Raw genomic sequence first — 8279 nt, 5'->3', positions numbered from 1 at the left:
GACTCTTTGATGGTGACTTTGGTTCGGTTCGTGATCTGGTTTCTATTTATAAGTTGGATTTATGGATATTTATTTCTGACACGCCGGAGTTCTGTCCGTGGTTTTTATTGGCGGGTTCCATTTATTTCGGATCCCCCGGGTTAGAGGTGGGGTTACTTGTTCAGATGATCTTGTTGTTGTCCGTTCAGTGATTTTCCTGTGATGATGGTGATGTATTCTCCGGTTCCATTTATTTCGGATCCCCCGAGTTGGATTTGTGGTTACTTAGTCCCTTGGATGGTTGTGATCAGTTCTGAGCCCGGAATCCAGTACAGTCGATGTTCAGATGTCTTGGAGGATGGCACTATGAATTGCATTCATGCATCTACATCATTCCCATTTTGCATTTATCCGCATCTGACTCATGTTTATCCATATGCAGGATACATTCTTGATTGAGATTCTGGTTGAGAGACATCCTTGTTCCAGATATGAAAGCACAACTTTCTGTTCTGTATGGCAAAGCCAGATGATTGATGTCAGAATGTTGCTGTCGAATTATTATCCGTCTCAATGAAGCCAGGATCGAAGGACAGAATGTTCCTCATACGGATAAACATTGCATTCATGCATGAATCATAATAATTTGTCCTCTATTTTGCAGGTGTCGGTTTCTAATGTGTTTGGTTGTTACTGGAATCATTGCTCGCGCACGTAGAATCACCCTTCTGCACGTAACCCGTCCGCACATATACTTTACCAGACGCAACAAGCCTAGACTGATGGATCCATCCAACACTGACATTCTCGAGCTGAAAGAGAAAATGAGTGAGTTGATCAATGCCATGCAAGGGTTCGCCCTGGAGCAGAAAGCAATCACCGAGAAGGTGGAGAAGCTTGAGCTGGCTTCGATTGCTAATAATGGCAATAGTCAAGAGGGTAACTCCAACCATGGTCCTGGTGGTTCTAGGGGTGGTGGCGATCCCAGAAGGAAGACAACTAATGGTGGTGTATTCATCAACAATGGTGGTGGTCTTGGTTTTGCTGCAGGCAGTGGCCCAGGTCATGTTGGCAACATTCTGAAGGAAACTCAGTTTTCTCCTTTCTTTGGGGCTGTGGAGGATAAAGAAGAGGATCAGTTCTCTATGCTGAATGAGCAGTTTGGTCAGTATGGTGTTCAACCGCCGAACAAAGAGATTCAGGTACTAGCAGAAAAGATTAGGGCTCTGGAAAGCCATACCACTTCTGGGACTATTAACATGACAAATATGGGGCTGGTTGAGGGGATTGTGATCCCACAGAAGTTCAAGGTGCCCACGTTTGATAAGTACAATGGAAGTTCTTGCCCGGAAACTCATCTTCAGGCCTTTGTTCGAAAGATATCTGCTTACACCATGGATCAGAAACTCTGGATGTACTTTTTCCAAGATAGCTTATCTAGCGGGTCTCTCGAGTGGTACACCAAGTTGAGATCGTCAGATATAAAAAACTGGCAGGATCTGGGGGATGCTTTCTTCAAACAATACCAATTTAACGTTGACATGGCACCAAGCCATACCCAGTTGCAGGGTATGTCTCAAAAGCCGAACGAGGGGTTTAAAGAGTATGCGCAAAGGTGGAGAGAGTTGGCTGCCAGGGTTCAACCCCCATTAGTGGATCGGGAGATGTCAGATTTGTTCATGGGTACTCTTCAGGGGACTTTTGCTGAGAGGATGGTGGGATGTCCAGTTACTGGTTTTGCGGATATAGTAGTGGCTGGTGAGAGGATTGAAAGCTGGTTGAAAATGGGAAAAATACAAGGAAATGCTCCGTCGTCTGGATTGAAGAAGTCCTTTAGAAATGGTCAGCGCAAGAAAGAGGGTGACTCGAGTGTTGTGTATGCCCAGAGAGGACACGGTAGGAATCATTAATACCAGCATACTGCTGCAGTAACGATTCCTGCTGATAATCAACCCGCGCATTAGCAACAGCAGCCACCTCAGCAGAGAACACAAAGGGCTGGGTACCAAGTTAGGGGAAGGATGGCAGATCGCCAGTTTGATAGGCCACCCATGACGTATGCCCTTCTGTTGAAGAAGTTGAAGGATCTCGGGTTGGTACAGTTGAGGACGTTAGCTCTGTTAAGACCAGATCAGAGGCCTGCGAGTTATGATGAGAACGTCAAGTGTGAGTTCCATTCTGGTGCTCCCGGGCACAATATTGAGGGTTGTAAAGCCTTTAAGCATGTTGTCCAAGACTTGGTGGATTCCAAGGCCATCAATTTCGCACCATCGCCGAATGGTAATGCTAATCCCATGTCGACGCATGGTCAGATGACGGTGAATGTGATTTCTGAGGATAAAAGTAAAATCTGGGTGACAAATATGGATCGGTTGAGGACCCCAATGTCTGTGGTCAAGAGTCATTTGTTAAAGAATGGAGTTTTTCCGGGTTGTGTTAATTTTTGTGCTGCTTGCATGATAACTGCGAATGGGTGTGTAATGTTGAGGGAGACGGTTCAAAAAATGATGGATGAGGGAAGTCTCCGATTTGAGATAGTTGCCTTGGAGAATGAGGATATTTCAATGGTAACCGTCTATTTCGATCCTGTCCACTTGTCAGTGCCGGCAGATGTGGTTCCAATTACCATCACGGTACCTGGACCTATTCCGTATGAAAGTGATGGTGTTGTGCCATGGGACTATGGCGGTGATGTTTATTGCAATGGGGAAAAGAAGGAAGATCAAGCTGCGGTTGATACCACCGTTTCAAAGGTGGACAATGCCGGACTTAGTGGTTTCACTCGCAGCGGGAGGTTGTTTGCACCTAACACGTTGAGAGGTGGTGATGTAGAAAAAGAACAGAGAGATAAGGCCGAGGCTTTAGCCAGGGCAAAAGGAAAGCAGGTGGTGAATGAGGATACTCCTAGAGCGGCACAGGCGCCTGTTGAGCCGGAAAGTGAGTTTGACGCTGAAGCCGAGGAGTTTTTGAGAATTATTAAGAAGTTTGAGTACAAGCTTGTTGATCATCTGCAGCAGACTCCGTCCAAAATTTCAATCTTATCTTTGTTGTTGGGTTCAGAAGGTCATAGAGATGCTTTGTTGAAGATCTTGAAGAAGGCCTACGTCCCGGAGGAGATTACAGTCAATCAATTAGAGACAGTGGTATCAAGTGTTAATGCCAGCCATGGGTTGGGTTTCACTGATCTCGATCTTACTGTGGACGGGCGCAATCACAATAAGGCACTACACATTTCGATGGAGTGTAAAAGAGTTGTGCTTTCGCACGTTTTGGTTGATACAGGCTCGTCACTCAATGTGTTGCCTAAGAAGGCCTTGGCTAAATTGGACTGCGAGGGATTGGTTTTGAGGCCTACTGATCTGGTGGTTAGAGCGTTTGATGGCTCTAAAAAGGCTGTGTTCGGGGAAGTTGAGCTCCCCGTAAAGATTGGTCCTGAGGTGTTCAAATATGTGTTTTATGTCATGGACATTCAGCCGGCGTACAGCTGTTTGTTGAGTCGTCCGTGGATACATGCTGCTGGGGCAGTAACATCGACTCTACATCAGAAGTTAAAGTATGTCTTGGACGGGCAAGTCGTGAAAGTTTACGGCGAGGAAGATATTTTTGTCATCCAGTTGTCTTCATTTAAGTACGTGGAAATGGACGGTGAAATATTCGAAACACCAAGCCAGGCGTTTGAAACCGTCAAGGTGGAGAATGCCGTTTTCGCTGAAAGAGAGAAGAAGTCGTCCATTGCTTCTTATAAACAGGCTGTGGAGGTGGTGAAAAGTGGAGAGGCCCCAGGTTGGGGAAGAGTGATAGATATTGCGGTGAAGGAGGATAAGTTTGGGATTGGTTATCAGTCAGGCCGAGGCTCGTCTGGATAGGATAAAGGTCGTCGCCAACCGTTCACATTCACCAGTGATGGAATGCTAGATCTAGGCCGCATCTGTGATGTGGGTGAAGAGACTGACAGTGACTATGAGCTCGACTCGTAGATAAAACTGTGCGTACCAGGAATGGAGATCCAGAACTGGAAAGCCGAAAAGATCATCATTGTCACTCTGCGTGAAGAGTAATATTTCTGTTTGTTAATTCTGTTTGCATGAAAGCCATACGTTTTGCCCGAAACGTAAGGGTCCATTGTAAGGGCCACCTCATGTGTTTCATTTTGCATTATTTGCATCATTAATAAACGGATGTTTTTTTGCATTAAAAGCGGTGTTCTCTGTTTTTCATTTATTTTTGCAGTTTAAAAAAATAATATAATAAAATGGCAATGTTTGTTTTTATTTTCCTCCCTTTTAATTTGTCTCGTTCCGGCTCTAAAGCAATGCATGAATCAACATTCATGCAGATGCGATTATTCTCCGGATCTCATTGATGACAATCCTGTTACACCCCTATATGACTTCGACAACCCGATCTATCATGCTGAAGAAGAAGGTGAAGAAGATTGTGAACTGCCGGAAGAGTTAGCCAGGTTGTTGAAACAAGAGGAGAAGGTGATTCGACCGCACGAGGAGAAAGTTGAGATTGTTAATCTGGGCACCGAGGAGGTCAGAAAGGAAGTAAAAATTGGGGCCGCTTTGAAGATGAATGTCAAGAGCAAAATGGTAGCACTGTTGAAAGAGTATGTTGATATCTTCGATGTAACACCTCAAAATTTGCCCTCCTCTTCTTGGGACTAGCTTAGCATATTGCATTTCATGTTTTAGGACATTAGGCATTTGCATATTGCGTATCATGTGAAAATAAACAAGTCATCCTCTAAGGTCTTGTCAGAGATGGAGAAGTTGTATAGTTCAAGCCTAAGGGTCTTATTGAATTGATCACCAACCATATGAGGGTTTGTGCTCCAATTAGGGTTTTCTTGGTTCTTCAAGGAGGTTGAGCATTATCTTGATTGCAAGGTTACATCATCATCATCATGGTTATGTCATCCTCAAGGGGTTTATTGTTCATGCTCAGTTCCTTTGGATTAGGGTTTTGACCTCTGGTCAACCCTAATCAATGACTGCTATTCCAACCAGGGATTCTCAAGGAGGTGAAGTATTCTATTGAGATGGAGATCACATGGTTATGTGGAGAAGTTTGTATGAGTTAGGGTTTCATTTCTGTGCAAATTCCTCAAGTGGTGGAGGTTCAAGCTGATCAGAGCATGGCAAAGTCACCTGGGGGCCATAACAGTCAACAGAAAGTCAACTGAGGGCTAGGAGGGGGAGAAATGGTTTGAGACACTTCATTCATGTCCCAAAGAAGTTCATTTGTCATTTCAAACACATATCTTGAAGAATTTGAGGTCAGATCAAAAGTTTCCATAAATGGAAAGTGACCTGTAATTAAAAGTTTCCAAAAATGGAAAGATTTTGGTTCAAATTCAACTTGATTTTACATCATCAAAGAAGCCTCAAATGAATTTTTGTCCAACATGAAAGTTGAATATCTTTCTCTCCCATTTCCAAAAAGTCCAAGATCATGAGCATCTGATGAATGGTTGAGGAGATATGGTCAAATGATTGCCAAGTGTGCTTGAAACTTCAAAATGCCATAACTTTTGTTTCAAAGCTCCAAATGAAGCCACTCTTTTTGCAAATTTCTTGTCTTGACCTATATTTTCCAAATCCAATATTGCATTGCATGAAATTTAATCATATAATCATTTGCCCATGCATGCTCATTTTGGAGGGAAAATGACAAATTTGAATTTGGTGCATCATATGAACAAAATACCATTGCCATTGTGTTCATTGGAAGATTTTGAGTGAGTTTATACCCCTACATGTTACTGTTCACATGTAAATTAGGCCATGCACCCTCATTTTTCCAAATTTGCAAAACACCTCTCATTGCACTAATCCTAATTAACTCATGACTAATTGTGATTTGGGTGTGATTAAGACAGCATATATAAGATAAAGCATAACAGAATTGTTCATAATCACAAGTTCTAGATCTAGATCTCATTTCCCCTCCAAATTTCTCTCTCGTTGGAATTCAAATTTTCTCCACACAACCACACATTTTCTTGATAGATCCATCATCCTCATGACATTTGGAGCATGGTTCATCCATTTTTTGTGGAAATTGAGCAAGGTTTGAAGCATGTCAAGCATATGAACACATCAATGGCAAGTGCAAATTAAGCAAGATCTAGGTCGTGGCAAGCATCCATTTCTACATCAAGCTTCATAACAAGAGCAAAGGAGGAGATCTACACACTTTGGAGGCCTTGAACACACTGTTTTGATCACTGCCATTCCAGGTTGGTGAAAATTCGAAGCTCATAATTCTTGACTATATGTACATAGACTTGTAGATCTATTCATGCTGGAAATTCTGATATAGATTTCATAAAAAACGGATGAATATTGCATGAGATATGTTGAGTTAAAGTTTGATGTGCAATAATGTTTTTGTTCGATTCTCTTGATTCATTAGGAATTAGGGTAAAATATAGGTAGATCCGTGCTCCTTGTTGAATGACCTTTCCAATGGTGTACTTGTTTTAAAAATCTGGAAAAAAATTATTGATGGTACTGTAGCACCACCGTATTCACGAAGAAGACGGTGGAAACCACCGCTGGCCGCCTTGCATGAATAGTGCTTAGGGTTTGGTCTGGTTCAGCGCCTCAGATGTACTGTAGAAGCTCCCGTCACCCTTGGTTCGCCTGTTCGATCCCATGCGAAAACAATTCCATAAAATCCATTCAATTTTGCCTTGGCCTGAAACGACCGTGTTTTGCGTTTTGCGCCTACCTCCTTCGATTCCCACTGGCAGCATTTTATGGAATTATTTGTTTTAGCGCCTCACTTTTTCACACACACGGTTCGATTCTGCCTGGTTGCATTTTTCAAGTTAAATCCAACATTTATCATTTCCCTCCATTATCATGTGTTTGGTTCATTCCATTTCAATATATTTCTTCCAATTTCAAAAAAATCACCAAAAATAGTATAATGATCCAAATAATCCCAAACTTTTTTCTACATGATCCTTGAGATGTCCTTTATTTTTTGATATGAATTTCATGATTTTATCATTTCTGGAATTTTGATTGTGGACTGTTGATTGAACATATATGCAAAATGTGACATGCTTCATTCATTCTATTGTGAAATGCTCAATAATGATCCAATTGCCATGAAATTTTATGTGATGGTTCCCAACATGTTGCTTGACTTTTGAGGCTTGGTTGTGTATTTTTATCATTTTTCATCTCTGTTTTATGCACATGATTGTATGGTGTGACAATGTGTGTCACACAATTTGATGTCATACTTGTGCATTTTCATTTCTAGGTCAATTGATCTCTTTTGATTCCAATTTTTGGCATGATGATTGTATTTGACATGTTGTATGCATATAAAAATTTCCATGATTGTTTGATTCATTTTTGTTTTAATATGGAATTTTGACTCTTAATGTCCAATTGTGTGCCTTGAAATTGCCTTTGTCTTCTCTTGCTCAGTACATGACTTTGCTTAATGCTTTTGATTTGGTCCTTTTTAGGACATGTTCTCACTTGTTTAAATAAGATTTATGTTGAATATTGGTTGCTGTTTTGATTTTTTGCTTCACTTTTGACCCTAGGCTTTGCCCTAGGCTTTGCCCTAGGGGTTTGAACTCACAATTTGAGCTTTGTGTTTCAGGATCAAGCATTCATCTACTTGGTTGATGTTGCCTCATCATCTGAGTTTTACAATTTGCTTTGTTTAACTAATGTTGATTGTGTTGTAGGTCTTTTGGTGGTGGATTCACTTGAATGAGTTCCTTTTCTGACTTGCATGTTGTGTATATTGGAAACCACTGTTGTTTGTCTATTGATTGGTTGCCTGAATGTGAATATTGACTTGTTTGATTTTCTTACAGGTACTTTAGCCGCTTTAACTCATTATTTGAGTTGCTTTGCTTTGCTTGTGGTTGGCATACCACTTAGGTAATCTCTAACTCCATGTAGTCTGGAAGCCCTGTCGTTTCTGTTTGGCAGGCATTTGGCTGAAGTCCTCCTTAAGAGGCAATGACTGTGTTTGTTTATATTTGTGCCATGTACTTCAAGTCCTCCTAAGTGAAGAGGCGATTGGAAGATAGAAGGGATTTGCAATCAATCCCCTGCTATTCAGTTGAGTCTTTCATTATGCTCGCACTACGTGCTGACGCATTTTGAATAAACACCCAAAATCTTGTATATAGAGTCAATCATTGTGGAATAGAGTTCCTCATTCTGGACTCCCACACCTTCTTTGGTTCGAGCTCACCCAGGCCCGGGTTAAGAGCTATGAGGTCCAACCCTCATTACCTTTCATCTGCTCACCCTGAC

Source organism: Lathyrus oleraceus, chromosome 3 (assembly GCF_024323335.1).
Source record: "Lathyrus oleraceus cultivar Zhongwan6 chromosome 3, CAAS_Psat_ZW6_1.0, whole genome shotgun sequence".
In the NCBI taxonomy this organism is placed as follows: Eukaryota; Viridiplantae; Streptophyta; class Magnoliopsida; order Fabales; family Fabaceae; genus Lathyrus; species Lathyrus oleraceus.
Note: the sequence above shows the minus strand (reverse complement) of the source record.